The 20,079-nt window shown below is 35.2% G+C and overlaps 1 protein-coding gene across 3 annotated transcripts in view; it reads left to right on the plus strand.

Moving 5' to 3' along the window:
* LOC127832136 (poly(rC)-binding protein 3-like) overlaps positions 1–20,079 on the plus strand; it is a 183,756-nt gene that overhangs the window by 33,118 nt on the left and 130,559 nt on the right. For all 3 annotated transcript variants that reach the window (XM_052357377.1, XM_052357375.1, XM_052357379.1), the window contains one exon: positions 12,765–12,854. The gene's annotated coding sequence lies outside the window, so the exon portion shown is untranslated. The remainder of the gene's footprint in view (positions 1–12,764; positions 12,855–20,079) is intronic.

Here is a 20,079-nt window from a genome sequence, read left to right on the forward strand (position 1 = left end):
CCAAAGCGTGAAAAGATCCCTTTAAAAGAGAATACTGCTCAAGAAACAAGTTCTTAACCCATTTATGCCTAGTCGACTCTCCCATCCTTCAAAATTGGATCAATTTATTTCCAAAATAAGGGATGACTAGTATATTTATTTCTATATTTAGAATATTTCTTACAGAAATACCTTTAAGCAAACAGCGCAGACCCTGATGAGACACCGCATCATGCGGCGTCTCATCTGGGTCTACGCTGTTTGCCAAGGCCTTTTTTCTAGACGCTAGGCATAAATGGGTTAAGCACCTAATGGAAGTCATGCATGTTGCCAGTGTGAGTTTAAAATTGATTAACCAGGACTTTGCATATAGATATACAGCAATAATTGTTAACCACCATTTAGACTGTACAGGAAATTGCTATCTGAATGAGAAAGAATCAGAGCCTAATGTGACATATAGTGCACCTTTGTTAATGCCATTGTTTTTCTGTTCAATGTTATGAGATATAATGGCCCATTAGAAGTCTGAGAACTTGATCTGAAAGAAAAGTGGAAATCCAAGATTGATAAAAAAATGCTGTACCATGTAAATTCTTGACAAATTTCTTCATGTTTGACTATATCATCTACCAGTTCTTAATCACAAGTATATTCCCTGAGATTGACTGTAGCAGCTTGTTTTTGAACCCTTGAAACAAAACTTATGGCCTAATTGCATGACAGTCTTTTGGAAGATGTTTATTTATTGAGTTGTATTGATATGTAATAATAACATTAACAATGTTTGGTTAACTTGTCAATACAATATAATGTGTGGATGGACTTGGTCAGTATTTCATTATTTCTATCGAATGTCTTGAACATAAGTATTTCGTAGAGGGAATAGTATGACGAGATTGCTTCTAATTTATCCCCAGATTTGTTTTTGTTGTTCTCCCATAAGTGTTAAGGTGGGGCAAGAAAATATAATTATTGTTGCTTGCTTTTCACTATTGAACCTTCAACTGTTTCATTTTATCTCCAATTTCAGCTCAACATGCCCCTGAAGTATTCATATAGTGTTCTTTAGGTGTTGAAAGTGGAGTTGATTGACAGAAATTTGCCATCAAGCAATTTGAAGATTTTTGTCTGTGCTTTATCAACTTTAAATCAATTTCTCTCTGATGCTGAATGCAAGAAACAGTTGCTTGGCTTATGTATTTCAGTGGATCTTCAAAAATTTGATATGGCAGTCTTGTAGTGTGAACAAAAAGTCTTTGCTAAATAGGTGCTGGTGTTCTCAAAACATGTTTTGTTTGCAGCCATCTTCAATCATTGCTGTTATCATGGAATGTTACCGGTTCTGTAATTTGGAGTAAACAATACATTTGAAGATACCTCTAAATCTAGCATTTCAAGAGATTTTTATGTCCCCTACCACTATAGTGGGGGACATATTGTTTTTGTCCTGTCTGTTGGTTAGTGTGTGTGTTTGTTTGTTTGTTTCTTTGTTTGTTTGTTTGCCCCAACTTTAACATTTGCAATAACTTTTGCAATATCGAAGATAGCAACTTGATATTTGGCATTGCATGTGTATCTCATGGAGTTGCACATTTTGAGTGGTGAAAGGTCAAGGTCATCCTTCAAGGTCAAAGGTATATATGTAGCTTCAAAGCCGTGCAAAAGGGGACATAGTGTTTCTGACAAACACATATCTTGTAAATGTAGGAAATAATATTTTGGGCATTTGAAATGTTGCTTAAAATTTAAATATTTTGATCATGAAACATATTTTCATTCATTTTGTATCAATAAGGAATATGTTATTGCTTGGTTTTAAGAATTTTGCACAAAATGCAATATAATAAACAACGACTATTCTTTGGACCAATTAATGCTGGTTATTATAGCAAGCAAGATAAATGTATATGAACATAGCACTACCTACATGGTGCATAACAACAATAATAGGTTATGACAAGGGAATATTGCATGCATCTGTGAAACCCAATGAAAATATTTTCTTGCTTTAATAATTGCAGTTTGATTTGCTGATTTATGAATATGAAGCAAGAAATCAGACTTGAAGCAAGCTTTAATGCAGAAGGAATAAAACGATACTAACTTATACCAAAGCACTAACTTATACCAAAGCTACATGAAACCTCATTAGTTCCTTTGCATTTCCCAAGAAATGTTGTTTCAATATTAGAAACATGTGTTTTCCTGCTATCCTGAAGTGCTTCCTATGATGCCGGTATTTTGGTAACGGTTCAGTAGCCAGTACATTAAACGCAAACAGCCTTTTTGGCAGACCCAAGCTACTTGGTTTATGAATTTGCTAATTAGGACTTGAATTACCCTGATGAGATACTTGTATAATATTAACTTTTTCTCAGGTTTTGGTTGATATTCCATAAAATCTTGATGTTTTATAGGTGGTGTTCTGAATTCAAATATTTATTCCAATGTATCAAATACTGTGTAAACTGAGGCCCCAGATTTTCATTTTTAACATTATCAAGTCTCTGTACAAACATTTCAGCCCTAATCGGATGGTTGTCAGACTCCTTTCAACTTCATTATTCATTTGACAACCAGTTGATTGGAACATTAAAGATAAATGGTATTATTTCTTTAAGATGAGGAATACTGTGGCATTTGTTATTTCAATATTGTTGTCTAGTTGCAATTATTAAATTTAGTAGAAAAGAAAGAATAGTGCACCAAAGCAAGCTACAATATTGGGTGTTCTCTTTTCAGCGTTATTTAAATAACTATCAGAAGCTGATGGGCACAACAGTCTTAGCACTTGCTAATACGCCCATTTGGATTAAAAACAACATTTTATTGTTCAAATATGTTGAAAGGTGTGAATTGTACGCTCTTGTTTATTTGTTATTTGTCTTGCAGCTTGATTTTTGGTTTTCCCAAATAAATACCTGGGTTATGGTACCCAGAGGGTTATGTACAGCTTCTGGATAATAAAAAGGAGCAGTTCTTGAAGTTATCTCTTTGTTCCTTTATCTGTAAGAGAAAAGTTGCTGGAGGGACCTTTTTGTCCAGTCATTTGTAAAAGAGAATTTCATAGGGTTACCTCCCTGTTCTGTAACCAGTATCATAGAAGTTCACAGAGTTACCCCCCTGTTCTGTAACCAGTATCATAGAAGTTCACAGAGTTACCTCCCTGTTCTGTAACCAGTATCATAGAAGTTCACAGAGTTACCTCCCTGGTCTGTTACTTGTATCATAGAAGTTCACAGAGGTACCTCCCTGTCTTGTTGCATGTAACATAGAAGTTCAGAGTTACCTCCCTGTTCTGTTACCTGTAACATAGTTCACAGAGTTACTTCCCTGTTCTGTTGCCTGTTAAACATAGAAGTTCAGAGTTACTGAACTGTTTTGTTGTCTGTAACATAGAAGTTCAGAGTAACCTCCCTGTTCTGTTACATGTCACATAGTTCATAGAGTTCCTTCCCTGTTATGTTACCTGTAACAGAGAAGTTGTCACATTTATTCCCTTTTCTGTTACCTGTTACCTAGAAATTTATAGAGTTTCCTCCCTGTTCTGTTACCTGTATCATATACGTTCACAGTTACTTCTCTGTTTGGTTGCCTTTAACAAAGAAGTTGACACAGCTTAGTAACCTCCCTGTTTTGTTAACTGTAACAGATAAGTTCACACATTTACCTCACTGTTTTGTTACTTATAACATAGAAGTTGACAGAATTACCTCTCTGTTCTGTTACCTGTAACATAGAAGTTTATAAAGTTACTGTCCTGTTCTGTTACTTGTTACATAAATGTCCACAGAGTTTCCTTCCTATTCTGTTATATGTTACATAAAAGTTCAAAAATGTATCTTCCTGCTACATTACCTGTAACATAGAGGCTCACAGAGTTACGTCCTTGTTCTGTTGCCTGTAACATAAGTGTTCATAGAGTTTCTTCCCTGTAATGTTACCTGTAACAGAGAAGTTGTCACATTTATCCCCTTTTCTGTTACCTGTTACATAGAATTTCATAGAGTTGCCTCCCTGTTCTGTTACCTGTATCACATATGTTTACAGAGTTACTTCTCTGTTCTGTTGCCTTTAACAAAGCAGTTGACAGAGTTACCTCTCTGTTCGGTTACCTGTAACATAGAAGTTTATAGAGTTACTGTCCTGTTCTGTTACTTTTTACTTGTAAATGTTCAAGGAGTTGCCTTCCTGTTCTGATATATGTTACATAAAAGTTACCTCCTTGTTGCTACTTACCTGCAACATAAAAGTTCTCAGAGTTATTTCCCTGCTCTGTTACTTGTAAATTAGAAGTTCACAGAGTTGCCTCCCTGGTCTGACATTTGTAACATAGAAGTTCACATAGTTACCTCCCTGTTGTGTTATCTTTTAACAGTTATGGATCCCCATGATGCCATTTGTTCAGAGGCTTTTTTTGTTCGGAACACTCTTGTTTCTGGTTTCTGCTAACTAGATTATTGGTGCCTGCTTGTTCTGTTTTAGAGAGCAGAAAAAAGTCAAATGGCCCATTGTGAGTTGCTAATTGCTGAGGTCATTAGCCCCGAGTCAGCAAAACTGTTTACCATGGATAGGAATTTACCGGTCTTGATTGTTGAGGTTCTAAAGAAATCCAAATTTTGAAAGGATTTAGTATATCTATTTGCATGGTTTTGGTATGGTTTGGGATGGAGTGTATCTTGGTGCAATGTACTGTTGCATCTGTAGGTGTCTTTGAATGTGTGTTTTTTATGCTCCCTGAAAATTTCAGGGAGCATATAGTTGCCAGTTTGCAGTTGCGTACTTCCGTACTTCCTTCCGTCACACTTTTGTTACAGTTTCTCATAGCTCCTTCAATATTTTACGGATCTCTTACATATTGGCATGTTGGTACCTTTCATAGACCTCTACCTTTTGATGAGGTTTGAGGTCACTGGGGTCAAGGTCATGGTCACAGAGGCTAAAAATAGATTTTTCCGTCACAATTGTGTTACAGTTTCTCATAGCGCCTTCAATATTTTACCGATCTCTTACATATTTGGCATGTAGGTACCTTGCATGGACCTCTACCTTTTGATGAGGTTTGAGGTCAAGGTCAAGGTCATCGTCGCTAATAATATATTTTTTTAGGTGGTTATTAACACATAGATTGACAAAGCGCATCATCGGGGAGCATCCATCAGTTTCACTGATATTCTTGTACTTTCATGTTTCCAGCTCACTTGAGCACAAAGTGGTCATAGTGAGCTAATGTGGTCCACTTCCTTGCATTTTGTGTGGAGCTTTGTGTGCCTTTAAAGTGAGAGCATTGCCATTTCAACATTTTAAGCTCACCTGAGCACAACTTTCATTTTGTAATAACCTATTGTCCCATGTCAGTTGTTACACCCTAAATGCAAAACTGATTTACACTTTTGCGCCAATCATCATGGAACTGAAAACATTTGTGATATCTTGTCTTTTAAGTTAAAGTATGGTTCTGGTCCATAGAAAAACATTGCAGCGGCTGCAACCTGGGATATTTGTCCTTAAATTTCAATGTTGAAACTTTGTTAACTCTGTTTGTTGAAATTATATAAACCTTGGAACCACTAAAAAGCCTTGTTTGTGACTCAATCGTGATGAAACTTGGTAAGATTTTTTTACAATATCGAAGATGAGTGAAAGAATCTTGGTTCACAGGTCAAATCTTAGAAAAAAAACAAAAAAACTTAGGACTAAATTTAAAAGTATTGTCAGAATGTTAATCTTGTAATTGTAAGGCCGTGCTAGTAAGTATGCGTCAAGTGTTTTTTTTTTAAACTAGGTCATCAGGTGAAGTCTTTGGCGTCATGCATGTGTGGAAGTGTCGCCCAGGTTGACAGGGGGTCCTGCATGTGTGGAAGTGTCGCCCAGGTTGACAGGGCGTCATGCATGTGTGGAAGTGTCGCCCAGCAGGGCATCCTGCATGTGTGGAAGTGTCACCCAGCAGGGCGTCCTGCATGTGTGGAAGTGTCGCCCAGCAGGGCGTCCTGCATGTGTGGAAGTGACGCCCAGCAGAGCGTCATGCATGGGCGTCCTGCATGTGTGGAAGTGTCGCCCAGCAGGGCGTCATGCATGTGTGGAAGTGTCACCCAGCAGGGTGTCCTGCATGTGTGGAAGTGTCGCCCAGCAGGGCGTCCTGCATGTGTGGAAGTGTCACCCAGCAGGGCGTCATGCATGTGTGGAAGTGTCACCCAGGTTGACAGGGTGTCATGCATGTGTGGAAGTGTCGCCCAGCAGGGCGTCATGCATGTATGGAAGTGTCGCCCAGCAGGGCGTCATGCATGTGTGGAAGTGTTGCCCAGCAGGACGTCATGCATGTGTGGAAGTGTCGCCCAGCAGGGCGTCATGCATGTGTGGAAGTGTCACCCAGGTTGACAGGGTGTCATGCATGTGTGGAAGTGTCGCCCAGCAGGGCGTCATGCATGTATGGAAGTGTCGCCCAGCAGGGCGTCATGCATGTGTGGAAGTGTCACCCAGGTTGACAGGGCGTCATGCATGTGTGGAAGTGTTGCCCAGCAGGACGTCATGCATGTGTGGAAGTGTCGCCCAGCAGGGCGTCATGCATGTGTGGAAGTGTCACCCAGCAGGGCGTCCTGCATGTGTGGAAGTGTCACCCAGGTTGACACTTTCGGCCTAAACTAGATTATAGAAGCTAAGAAGTGACTTCTTTTAAATGAAAAATACCATAAGAGCAAAAAGTATCGTCCCTGATTAGCCTGCTCAGTCTGCACAGGCCAATCAGGGCCGAGACTTTATGCACTCACATTAAGCCACGTTTCCGAGAGCGCGGTTTCGAATTTGTTGGGCAATGTTGCCCCTGAGTGTTTCTCAACCTTTTCCCACCACACACATTGCTTCCCAGCGGCTCTGCCAGAGGATAGGCCAGTTAAAACCATAAATACAAATTCTTAAATACTGTTTGTTTGAATTAAACACTTTTTGTTTGAATTAAACCCTCTGAAACACATATTCAAACTCAGAATGATGAAACACAGGTGCACTTGTTTACATTTTTTGGCACAACAGTTCTATTATTTGATGTTGCAATGATGTTTGATGTGTTAAATCTGAAACCTTGAGAACCATAATTATTCACTTATAATTTGATTATTAAGCTTGATGATGCATGTAGTAGCTCTGTGTTTGTATGGGATGATAATTGAGTGTTGGTAAAATGACAAGAATCATATTTGGAGAGGTCATTATTTCACTGGCAAAAAATCAGCCAAATCAATCATTAAACTCAGAGAGAAATTATGTAATAAATGAAATTGAAGGCCAGCATAATTAGGTGCATTGGCTTTACCTCAGATAAAGCTGAACATCTTTGAGAAAACATTTTCCTTTTTCTGGTCTTTTTCAAGCCTTGTCTGACAAAAATAATATTGTAAACACACATAATAGCACACAGACTGTGAAATGGTCTATAATGTAAGAAAAAGCAAGAATGTTGAGGGGTTACATACCACTGATTCAGGTTGAGATTTAGACAAAGAATTATGTTCTGCTTTACATTTCACAATTGATTGGGGAAAATTGTATGTGAACTTAAAGGCAGATACAACAGTTTCACACTGAGCCTGCAATTATTCTTGGTAAGGTGTTGCAGGTACAAATGTTGCTGCCATTCATTGACAACTAACAGGTGTATTATGTAAGATCCTATTACTGTCCTTATTTGAGAATGGTTACTAGGCTGTAAGTAGAAACTTAAAAGCATGGCAATTTGTTATTGACTAATTATTGACCTTGTTGCTAAACAAGAGATCCCTCTGGAATTTAGTTTTCTGACATAAAAGGATTATTCCATCACATCAACACCCATTGGTCGCTTGACCTTGCTGAGGCCGCAACTGTTGCATGCATCTGATTGGTTGACCAATTAGTGTAATTGATAGCTGGTAAGTGGATAATTCTTTGGCATAATGGTTAAAAAAAATGTGGCATCAAAGTGTGGCTGTTCAAAAATGTAATTGCTTTGTCCCATATAATGCTAACTCATCATGTTTGATATGACAACCATTCTTGACCTGCAGCATTAATTTAAAGCTATTCCTGCACAGACATTATTATCCCCCGCCATAGGTGGAGGGATATGTTTTGGCATCGTCCGTCCGTCCATCTTTCCGTCCGTCCGTCTGTCCGGCACTTTTGTGTCTGGAGCCAAACCTTGGAAGTGCATTGGCGGATTTCATTGAAACTTGGTATGTGTATATATATGGATAAGAGGATGATGCACGCCAAATGGCATTGTACACCATCTGTTAATAACGGAGTTATGGCCCTTTGTATCTTAAAAAAATGCTTTTTTAGTGTCAAATGTAACACTTTTGTGTCCAGAAGCATATTGGCGGGGGATATCAATTCAACGAATTTGCTTGTTCTAATACAATTTTGAGCATCTCAGTTGGTTATCAATTGTTTCATCCTTTGAATTCAGTAAAAATTATTGAAATATATTTAACCAGAAATAACTGCATCATTTAATTGACAGAATGTTTGTGTTACTGAGCAGATAATATATGCATTGTTTTGTTCCTAGTTGAGATGACATAGATTTGTTTGATAAACAATCATAGAGTTTTGTTGTATAAAAAATTGCATTGGTTTTGCAATAGTTAATTTTTTGGTAAACCCCCAAGATGTTATTTGACATGATTGACTTGTTCATAAACATTGATAACATTTACATTACTTGGTTGCTATGGCAATCAATTGTAGACTATGATCCTGTGTCTCAACTTTGTACCATTATATGTGTTTGTTACTTTTACAGATAACAATCAATTTATGTGTGCAATATTTGTTAAAACATTTTGATGTGGATGAATCATAACCCCTTAAATAAGAGTAAAAGTAATATCATAAAGAAATATTAGTAGAATTGTATGCATTGGGGGTCTGCTGATGGGAAATTTCTTCAACATTAAAGTGTCTTGAAGGTCAAGAATGCAAAACCTTGGTAAGACAGCTAGTGGAAAAATTGTAATAATCTATAAAAAAATATTTTACTTGAAATTGTTAACAAATGTTACTGAAGCTGCTGCTTTGGTCTTGGAAATGTGTGTGTCATTGTACAGGATGTGTACAACTAATAAATGTTATGGTTGAAAGAGAAACTCACTTAGTGTACAACATGTTTGATTGTTTAGAATTGATGGACCGTTCTTAGAATTAACTATCCATGAAATAAGGCTAAGCTGGCTTGTGTGTACATAATCAAAGAATGTGTAATAAAATCAACCAGAGGCCATTCTTTTGTAAGAACTGAGATTTGAAAATTATATATTACATGACAGTGTAATGAGTATTTTTTTGTAGATGCCAACTGGACCGAAAGGATTTGGTGAGAACTTGCAAAAAGTTATATAACATGTATTATGTGCTAGTATTTCCTCTTGTAGCCACCAAGTTAAATCTGGGTGGCTTGATATAAAAATCTAGGTAACTTGATTTAATTTTTTTTTTTTTGCTGTTAAATAGTGTATGGAATGTATTTGTAATGGTATGCAATTGTATGTATGAAAGAACCATTGACATTAACAAGGTGCAAATGTGAGGTTAAACATGCACACTTTATTACATCAGTAATATGCATTGTTAGAAGGCTGAGTTTGTGCAGATTCCATTGATGTAATTTTAATTTAACTTTAATTTTTGCAATCACATTAGTTTTTGAAAGTAGTGCTTATTTTCCAGATATTAAGACGTATGTTAATATTGATATGAGACGTTTTATTATGTCAGGTGAACATAACAAATAATGTGCTTTTAACTGAAACAAAATCAGCTTGTTGTACAGACTGGCAGTTTATATTGGTTTATGTGTCTTTAATTATTTGTTGTTAGTCCAAGTACGTTCTTATTCTTTGATGTCAAGTTTGTTCCTTTGTACTGTATGAGCTGTGTATGTGTAAGTGTCGTCCTTAGCTAGCTTAGCCTGTGCAGTCTGCACATCAAATAAGGGACCGCAATTTTTGACTGCATTGGATTTTTGTTAAGAAGAGACTTCCTTTTAACTAAAAATTACATAAACGTGGAAAGTGTGGTCCCTAATTAGCCTGTGGGGAATGCACAGGCTAATCTGAAACAACACTAAGCACATGCATTAAGCCCAGTTTTCCCCAAGCACGTTTCAGTATGATGATAGACAAAAGGCCAAGCTTTGAATATAGTCAGGGATTAGGCTTTCATCATGTTGCGTAGAAGTATTTGTCTTATTTTAAATGCAAATTGACTAAAGATTGAAATTGATTGTCATGTTCAAACGTGGGTTAGAATTCTCTTAATATGTAAATATGAAATGTGGTACATGACTGTGGGTACACATTCTGTGATCAGGCTAAGCATCATGAACAAATTTAACTATCATAAATTATTTATTACATACTCTGCAAACACATCAACATGTATTTGATCGCGTTTCAAGATGTTTGCTCAAAACCTTGCCCTGAGAAGTTTGGGACTTAATTTGGTGAAGAACTGGCTAAAGTATAATTAATAAAGGGTGTAGTGGTTGAAAGTAAATATGGACACTCCATAAATTCCCGATTAACGTCGAGACTGTTCAAATATTTAAGAAGTCCTTTGTTTTATTCTATTAATCTTATATTGTTTGCACACTTGTTCTAATGGTGCTTTCAACTCCAATTGAATGGGTTTTTGCTCAAATGTTGGTAATTTTTCAAATGTGTTTCCTTTGTAACCTGTGCTTTTTGGCAATATTCTTTCAAAATCCCTATAACATCATTGGTTTCAATTGGTTGCTGCACTCTTTTAGTTATCAATATGTTAAATTTATTCCCTTATCAATAAGTCATAGAAATTTGGTTGAATTATTCCAAATGATAGTCAATATAATTGTATGTGATCATTCCAGTATATGACTGTTCATTAATGACAAATGCAAGCAGAACATACGTGGAATAATGGTGGTGTCATGTTTATTCAAGTGTTTATATGTGAAAGCTCTTAGACAAATATTATTGCTCAAATATTTGCATTTCGCCAGCAGTTTTGTCACCAAACATGTTGTCTAAGTTAAAAATAATTTGAACAAGTAGGGGGACTACTTTCTTAAAGGGAGACAAATATGTTTAACATAACGAGTCAGCCATTTTATCCCTGTATGTACCAGAAAATTGTCAACACTTACATTTTCTTTTCTCTAACTATTTCATTATCTTGATCGATAAAATGAGATACTGGACTTGCATTTCGCGTTTATTGTATGCATAGATGGCAACATTCCCATTTATATTAAAGTCTATTGTGTTCAAAATGATGTAAATTTTACTTTCACCTAGTGCAGAAAGAATGCTATTTTATGTTTACCAATGATAACTGGATAATACAATGTCCCATTTAAACTATTTGAAAACTAATTTCCATGTGGTTGGCCTGATAAAAATATTGGGTTCTAGATAAGTAATAAAATTGATTAGAACCTTTGATCTGCAATTCTTGTATGTCCATTGATCAATTTTGACAGTTTTATCTTCTTGTTTGAACACCATGGGCACTAATAGCACTTAAGGTGCATTAAGACTGATTCATGATTTTAATACAGTTTCAGCACATGTCAATTTGAAATGATTATGGTTAATCTATGTCTTTTTTAAGTTATTGTTTATGAGTGTTAAGGATGCTTTTCCAGTTTTACTGTTCATTGTATTTTACCAGTATTTGTATTTCAAATGTAAAATTATGGAAACAGTGATCAATTGTGTAATATTTTCTAATGCATGTGTATTTGTCTTTGAATGTCTAATAAATTATGATAAGATTATTTTATCATGTGATAAGTTTTTGCAATTGCCTTTCTTATGTCTTTTAATTGTCATAATAATAGGGTTTTTTAATCATTTAGTCTTAATTTTATTCATTTTAAACTTCAGTGTAGATCATGTTTCTTGTAATCCTCATTAATACTGTCAATAATTTTTATGCGCTTTTTGAGTGACATTCATATTTAAGTAAATAATAATAATTATAAAAAAAAGATAATATAAAATAAAAATTTGTTGAGTATTTTCTTAACTTTTTCATGAGATGTTTTGTTGAGTCGTGATTGCTACTAAGTATTTTTCTCATCTATGTGATATGTGTGTATAACTTTTGTGTCGTATTTTATATACAAGGGATAGTGAATTGTTTTGATGTCTTATTAATTATTATAAAAATAAACTGATAAAATCTATGTAATGTTTGGTCTGCTTGCAAGGTGTATACAAGGCATAACTCTGCTTGAGTACCGGTTATGAAACAGAACCATCTGATCCACTCCACATAACTCTGCTTGAGTACCGTTATGAAACAGAACCATCTGATCCACTCCACATAACTCTGCTTGAGTACTGTTATGATTTAGAACCATCTGATCCACTCCACATGAGCCTCGCAATGGAAAAACTGGCCTTAATGCATGTGCCAAAAGTGTTGTCCCCAGATTTAAGTCTGTGCAGTCCACACAGGCTAATAAGAGCCAACACTTTCCGCTTACACAGGATTTGGCTAAGACGAAACGTCATTTTAATCAAAAGAATGCCATTAAAGCAGACTGCACAGGTTTATTTTGGAGGACCCTTTATGTACATGTATGAAGACCACTTTTCCTTAAGTGAGGCTCTCTCTCATCGTGGCTGCTAACACAAGTGACTAATGACACCAAAAACTAGTAATTGTCCTGCAGTTTCCTTGGAGATTCACAAATGCAATCAGGCTAATGTCCAGTTGATGTATTTTCAGATAGTAAGATCAGATTACCTTGTAATTTTCAGTGGAGTGTAACCCTGTAATATTGATCCAAGGAAGGACAACTTAGACTCACAAGTGACAACGCATAGATCTGGTGCCCTGAAAAGTACAAGGTAATTCTCAAGAATACCTGTATTGATGATGATGATGATGATGATGATGATGATGATAATGATGATAATGATGTTGATGATGATAATGATGCTAATGATGATAATGATGATGATGATGATGATGATGATGATGATGATGATGATGATGATGATGATGATGACAAAATTATGGTTATTTAGGATTAAAGAAAGGTACTTATTGATTTTGAAGTCACCAGGTCAAATTTCAATGGGCAATGTCAATTTTCTTGACATAAAAATTGCTTCCACATAATATAAAGAGAATTCTAAGGATTATATAAATTAGCATATTGATTGGTCTTGACTAAAGATGACCCCTAATGACAAGAGATCAATGGTCAAGGTCACAGTGACAACTTGGCTGCAAATCAGGAGCGGGGCATACATGTTTTACAAACATTCTTGTTATCATATCGATTAGTGGAAAGTTGTCATTATGAAGTTAACGGCAGAGTCACAAGCAAAAAAAATTGACAGAAAACACAGAAAGAATCAAAGACTGAGTGCTTAAGATGATAATGTATCTTATTCACTGAGAATATGGCGTCGAAAGTCTATGTAGCCTTCTAGGTAAACAAAAATTGTACTTCGAAGTACAAATATGAAATACACTTTGTAGTATATATTTGTACCCCGAAGTACAATTTGTACTTCAACGTTCATGTTTGTACTTAGATGTAAAAATTGTCTGAACAGCCAATCAAGACACTTGTCTCTTTAGCCGCTTTTCCTTCAGATTTATTCAGAACAAATGTTTAAAATCTCTTTTTTAATTGAGGACAAAATGAATAAAAATATCAACATTGAAAAAAAAGAAGTTTCAAGTATTTAACGCATTGAAATAGATTATATACCAATTTGAAAAAGATCCAATGTTACCTTTTTTAAAATTAAAATTATTGTGAGTATTTATTGACCATGCGGGGCAGAGTATCACGGTCTAGCGCATTACTGTGTAGGAAATAATAATAATGTTCAATAAATATGCACAATATCTATGAGTTAGTGGTCGATAGTCGCATAATTTGGTATAAATGATAATAATACATACCTTACTATATATAATATCAAATTTGTACAGTTTTTCATGCCTTTATCACTGCGCGGGGTCATTATAAATATTCGGCCCTATGACCGATTATTTATAATCGGCCCTCAGAACGTGTGCGCGTGACGTCTTAGGGAACGATGATCAATAACATAAGGCTAAGCCAAAACTCAACGAAAGAATCGAACAAAGTTATTATGACACGTAGCACACAAGTATAATACAAATATCGATTGAAACTGAAACTCATCTGCACATTAAATTGATGCCTCTATGTGTTCTTTAACAAGATTCGTCAAACAGCAAAATTTAAAGTAAAAGACACACTTACCTCGATGACATCTTAAATCCGGTTCATATAACACTAAAATAACAAAGATTTTAATTCCATTTTCTGTTATTCCATTAGTTTATTTATATTGATTTTAAATCACACTTTTTTTAAACGTTTACAAGTATCGGATGCTAAACACTGTCACCAAAAATACGATTTACGAAATCAAATGTGGAAGCAATTACAATAATTTTATTCTATCGAAGCTCCCAATTATGCACGACAAAAACACAATCTGAAATAAGTTTTGGAATCGTTTGATGCTTACAAAATATTTAACTGTTAAATAAAAACCCTCCGTGTCCGAATTGTTGTCCTTAAATCCAAATCGTCTAGCATGTTTCATCATTGAAATTTCGTCACATGAGATATGTCATAAATTGCATAATCAATTGAATGAAAATGAAAGTACGGAAAGCTGGTTCTTCATAAATTTTAGTGAAGGACCAAAATAGTATGATAGTATGACTCAAAACCTGAGCCCATCTATAATGTGGTATAATAGTAAGATATATATTATAGACGTTAATACACGGCTGAGCCAGGCCGGGCAGTGATAATCGGCCCCAGGTCGCAAACGGCCCTTGGGCTAAAGCCCTCGGGCAATTATGCTCCCTGCAGGCAGATTATCACTGCCCGGCCCGGCACAGCCGTGTATTATCCTCTAAACAATAATAATGTTCAATAAATACGCACAAAATCTATGAGTTAGGGGTCGATGGTCGCATAATTTGCTATAAATAATATTAATAATAATTGTTAAGTATGTGTGACGTCAACGACATTTGCCGCAATTATGTATGTTCAATGTCAAATATCTCTAAAAGCAACAGATATAAGGCGTCTTCTGATTGGCTAACACTCAAGGGTCGGTAAAAACTGTACCTTGAAGTACAATATTGTACGTCGAAGTACAAACAAATGTACTTTTATGTACATATTGTACGTCGCAGTACATGTCTCTTTTTACCATTAGGTCTTGTTGACTTTCGACCCAAATGGTATGCCATATGGAGAATGCTTTTGGCAGATGATTTTCCAGGCAATGAAACCAGATCCAACCTTTGGCCTGTGCCCAGCATGCGCTGGTGGATTTCACACATCAGGAGCTAATGCATTGAATTACTGTGAGGTGTTGTAGAGAGCCTGCTCTATATCATATATTATAACATACCAGCTTCACACATGTTTAAGCACTTCCATGAATTTTTACTAATCTGTATGATATGTGAGACAAAAGTACAATTACTTAATCTCATTATCATACACTTAAAATTATTTACACTTGCTTTAAAGAAAATCATTTTAATTAGCAAACTCAAACAATGTACAAGAATATCGTGCAATTAAATGGAAACTATCTATCTGGACATGGATGCAAACACTTGTCTTTCCCACTTGTCTTTCAATAATTTCTCTAAAGAAGACACATGAGCTTCCTTACAAAATCCTAAAGGCCCACCACACATTTTAGGATCCATTGGTACCCACCGTTCTAAGTGGCATATCCATCCAACATACAAATGCAAGAGTATTTTATTTTATATTTTACTTTTATCAGATATACATCTGTTTCATATTATAGCCACAATATGACAGTGTCTCAAGACAAGGGACAAAATTGTCACAAAACCAGGTTTTCAATTTGAAAAAAAAGTCTGATAAAGGGAGACAAGTCAAACTGAACTGATTGTTTATAATTACCCCCCTTTGTTTCGAAATAAATATATTTTTAGTCGTGGCGTCCTTGACCTTGGAGATATTGACATAATTCTTTTGTGCGACACACTGTTCAATGATGGTGAACAAATGTTCCAAATGATGTTAAAATCTCACAATGAATGACATAGTTATGGCCTGGACAAGATCATTTATGGCCATTTTTGACCTTTGAACTCAAAGTGTGACCTTGACCTTGGAGGTATCGACGTAATTCTTTCGTGCGACACACCGTTCAATGATGGTGAACAAATATGCCAAATGATGTTAAAATCTCACAATGAATTACATAGTTACGGCCTGGACAAGCTCATTTATGGCCATTTTTTACCTTTGAACTCAAAGTGTGACCTTGACCTTGGAGATATTGACGTAATTCTTTCGCGTGACACACCGTCTAATGATGGTGAACAATTGTGCCAAATGATTTCGAAATCTCACAATGAACGACAAAGTTATGGCCCGGACAAGCTTGTTCCGCCAGCCTGACCGCTCGCCTGCCGACATTTGCCAATCTAATAACGAGTTTTTTTCTTCGGAAAACCTGGTTAAAAGGTGTGCATAATTGAAATTTAATAAAAAGAAAAGAAAACCACCAGAACAATAGCATAAAAGCAACTGCTAAGCATAGACATGTCATTCCCTGTATGGAGGAGACCCATCAACAACAAATTGGACATACATCAGGCACAGTCACATACCAATACAATATATTGTATCACATTTAACTGCAGGCATGTTGAAGGACATGGACATGTCATAGACATGACACATTCCGGTTCAAACTTATCTTCTTTAAACAGCTTTTAGACCTGTATTAAGTGCAAAAGCCAATTATATCAGTATGTTTATTTCCCTTTGCAAAATCATTTTTCCAATAACATTAGATTAGCTCAGCACATAAAATTTTGGCAATGAAAGATAGGAAAATAAATGATAGAATAATTACATAGAAATACATGAAAGTCTGTATATTAGCTCTATTTGGTTTTGCTTTGCTGGGTTGTTTCACGTGCGAGTGCAAACATACCCATAGCACACTAGTAAATTAGGCCAATCAGTCACAATTACCAAGTACAGTTTTGCATATGGATCCATGAGATTTTTAGTTACATGCTTTTTTATTTACAAGTTACATATTATTGTTTCATGCCAAGGCCTATATTTAAATGGCATCATTGCAATTGATAATCTTATGTAGGATAAAAGTATTATTGAAATACAATTACATAACACAAATGCATTTAAAAACATGCAAAAAAATGTGTGCTACCGTAACATCATATTAGGCACCTTCTTCAAACTTTTTTCAGACTTGGTTACACCATATGCAAATAATAAGAATTGAAAGGGAAAACAGAAAAGACGTTTGTCATCATTGTCAAATTTGTTCTTTCAATTAGACTAGAAAGGTTTAAGTGGGTAAGACACTTTGAAAATCATGATAAATGGGACAGAAATGTGCTAAAATTTAATTGGTTTGTAAAGAATTAAAGGGAAGTAATTGGCAGTTGAAAGTGTTACTAAGAGCTGACAGTAATTATGTACGTAGGAAATAATCCCCCTTGGGCAATATGTATTGTCCTTTAAACAAATGTTATTTCTACTGAAGTATTTTTTAATTTGAAAACTAAATACACTTCATTAATTTCACTTTCTATCACACAAGTTATGAGATGTAATGTTGTACTGGAAATTGTACTGAATTAGTTGAATACATGTGTGCAAGTGTTGTTGTTTTCAGATAGAAAGAAGGGATTCTGTTATTATTTGGAAAAGGATGAATAAAAAACACAATATTACAAAATAACTCTTCAATCTTTGTCAAGTGGCAGAAGGATTTTAAATGTAAGTTTGCTATTTATTTTTTTCATAGAAAAAGCTTTGTGTAAATGTTCAGCATACAACTATTGTGCTTAATGAATTTTATTAAAAAGCACCTAATTTATACTATATTATGTTGGTTCTAATACATTCTAATAAATCTAGTTATACCTAAACATTTAATCTAGTAATTTCTGAATGTGTTTAATCAATAATCAGCTTCCGCATCAATGACACACAAATCAATAACTTGAAATTGTGTTTGCAACATCTAATGTTTAACAATAATTAATGAAATGAATGGAAAGGAGACATAAAGTAACATCAGCCATAGGAATCCATAAGGAGCTGTTACACGATGGGTATGCGGATACTTTGATAACAGATGGCACTTCAATACCAGCTAACAACAAAAGCCACGTGCGAGAGGTAAGTTCATCAGTTTTTTTTAAAGTTATATCTTAAAGATTAGTTTTTTAGACAAGGGGAATGGTCGAGTTTATAAATTATGTATCCTTTTCTATTGCGAAGAAAAACATCATGTTGGAATGGTAGATTTTTCCCCAAAAAATAAAAAATTAGGTCGGAAAACAGCATAAACTGGATGAACAGTAAACATTTCAACAAAATAAAACTACTTAGAAATATTGCAAGAAATTGTTTGATATTCCATCATGTAGAGTAATCACTGTGCTTCAAATACTGAAATTTTGATAGTATTTAATGAAATATACACAAAGATAGAGCATGTTTTAATAGGTGGTATTCATGCAGTTGCGGACACTTTGATTCCCGATGTAGGGCACATCGGAAAACAGAGACTTTCGGCAAATTGGGCACTCTGATAACCGAGTTTTATCTTCTACCTGAAATGCCTTTTTAGATCACCTGTCACGAAGTGACATGGTGAGCTTATGTGACCGTGTGATGTCCGGCGTCCGTATGTGCGTGCATGTGTGCGTCCGTCAACAATTTGCTTGTGTAGACAGTAGAGGTCACAGTTTTCATCCAATCTTTATGAAATTTGGTCAGAATGTTTATCTTGATGAAATCTGAGTTGGGATTGTATTTGGGTCACCTGGGGTCAAAAACTAGGTCACTAGGTCAAATAATAGAAAAACCTTGTGTAGACAATAGAGGTTACAGTTTCATCTAATCTTTATTAAATTTGGTTAGAATGTTTATCTTGATGAAATCTGGGTTGGGATTGTATTTGGTTAGTCAGGTGAGCGATTTAGGGCTATCATGGCCCTCTTGTTGTATATTATGGCTGTTCTTACCAAACAGTTTGAAGTACTAATCAATTTGAATTGTCAATCCTGTCACATTGGGAATCTATGCATAATGTAATTACATACACATGTAAAATATAACCAATGGTGTTGTTCGTTTTCAAAAATCGTATTACTATTGATTTATATAATTAATATTATAAGTGCAAATTTTAAATACGATTAAAATGCTTATTTCTGAAGTAATATATTTCAAGTGACGACCGAAAATAATTGTCTAAATTATTAACTTGTTTTAAAGTGGTAAATTGAGATTAAGAGAAATGAAAATACAACGGATCATTTGGATCAACACGACTGTGTTCAATTGAACTTATAGCAGGACTCTAGATAAGGGGAGCAAGGGGTCTTAAAGCGGCCAATACACCTCCTTTGTCATTGGTGCTTATTAGACGCATATCATAAAGACGATACTAATGCTTAGCCACAAAATTTAAAAGAGATTGCAAAACTCCCTTTATATTGAGCTCTACTTATAGGAAGCACTTCCCTTTACACTTCCCATTCCCTTTTATTATCATATTCCAAAGGGATAAGAACATGTGTCAGTAATTCGTTTTTAATTTACGTCAGTTCATACATTTTTATTTATTGCCTGCTTACTAAAGCAGTATTCCATAGCATTTTTGATTCACTAAATATATCTGGTAAAAAGTGTCTAGTTATCTGGAATCGAAGTGCCATTTGTCTTTGAGATGATCGGTAAAAGAAGTGTCCATGAACATTTGACATCCGACTCTTAAAACATTTGAATTTCCTCAAATACGTTATTAAACTAAAATTGAACATGTAACATTAATGGACATATTGATCTTTAATTTCGATTAGTTGGCATGTCCTTGATTTATTTCCAAGTATTTTTATTTAGTTGAATTACGTACTGATCATCGAATTCATGACGATTATCGATGACATTTTATCTCTTTTTTATAATCCACTGTTATTTTTCACTACTTTCTTGCTCCTCAATACGAAGTACTATACCAT

The sequence above is a fragment of the Dreissena polymorpha genome, chromosome 5 (genome assembly GCF_020536995.1).
Source record: "Dreissena polymorpha isolate Duluth1 chromosome 5, UMN_Dpol_1.0, whole genome shotgun sequence".
NCBI lineage: Eukaryota > Metazoa > Mollusca > Bivalvia > Myida > Dreissenidae > Dreissena > Dreissena polymorpha.